Source organism: Sceloporus undulatus, chromosome 7, assembly GCF_019175285.1.
Source record: "Sceloporus undulatus isolate JIND9_A2432 ecotype Alabama chromosome 7, SceUnd_v1.1, whole genome shotgun sequence".
NCBI classification, from domain to species: Eukaryota; Metazoa; Chordata; class Lepidosauria; order Squamata; family Phrynosomatidae; genus Sceloporus; species Sceloporus undulatus.
This window is the reverse complement of record NC_056528.1, coordinates 2,157,643-2,158,884: the sequence shown is the minus strand read 5'-3', so window position 1 is coordinate 2,158,884 and position 1,242 is coordinate 2,157,643.

Below are 1,242 nucleotides of genomic sequence, written 5' to 3'. Positions count from 1 at the left end.
TTGGATGGAGAAGGTGTCCTACCATTGTCATATTGGATGGAGAAGGTATCCTACCACTGTCATATGTCACATTGTCACATGTCCTGTCTTCTCATGATATGGCTAAAGTACAACAGCCTTCATTTAACCATATTGGCTTCTAGGGTGTGTTCAAGCTTTGTTTGTTCTTGGACCCATTTATTTGTCTTTATAGCAGTCCATTGTATCTGCAGAACTCTCCTCCAGCTCCACATCTCAACTGATTTGGTTCTTGTCCTACTCACTTTCTTCCCTGTCCAGCTTTCACAACCATAGGCAGAAAACTGGAAATACAATGGCATGGACCATCCTAATACTTAGTGTTCAATGAAGCATCTTTACACTTCATGATCTTATCCAGTTCCTTCATAGCTGCCCTTCCAAGTCCCCATCTTCTGATTTTTTGACTGCGGTCTCTATATTGATTTATGACTTGAGCCAAGATATGGAAAATCTTCCAGCTATTCCAATGTCTTCATCACAGATGATGGAAAGATCACCGGCGCAAACTGCAAGGAAAGCAACCCTTGAATTAATGCTCACTGGACACAGCTGGAAGAGGCTTAACAAGATTGGCACAACTGTATCTTCATGCCCATGTTCCCAGCAAATTTGTCATCCTTGGTGGGCTTAGAGGTTTCCTTCGCAGGGTGTGAAATTTATGGAACGATGCCTGGGGTGGTCGGTTGGCATCCTGGGCTGTCCTTCTTTGGCGAAAAGTCTCAGTACTGGACCGGTTTCTCTTCACCGGATCTTCATCTCTCCTTCCTCTCTCCAGCAAATGGATGAAAAGTGACTTTAACTGGTGTTACGTGTTTTAAACTGTTGTGTGTTGTATTTTAATCTGTTGCTCCCTGCCTTGATCCATAAGGAGAGGTAGGTAGAGATCATCATCATCATCAACAACAACAACAACATGTTCTCAGAAGTCCCCAGCTAGACCAGTGGGACAACCTTAAGTGCTGTAGCTCCATCCTACAAATCCTGGGATTTGATCTGCAAATTTGTAGACTTGGCCTACAAATCCTGGGATTTGTAGCCTTCTCTTCCAAACATTGTCGGCGTCTCTCCAAACTACTAATCCCAGGATTCCACAGGACGGAGCTACGGCCGTTAAAGTGGTGCCAAACAGCATTATTTCTACAGTGCAGGTGCGTGGTGTAGTAGTGGTTTGAGCGTTGGATTATGACTCTGGAGAACAGGGTTTGAATCCCGGCTCAGCCA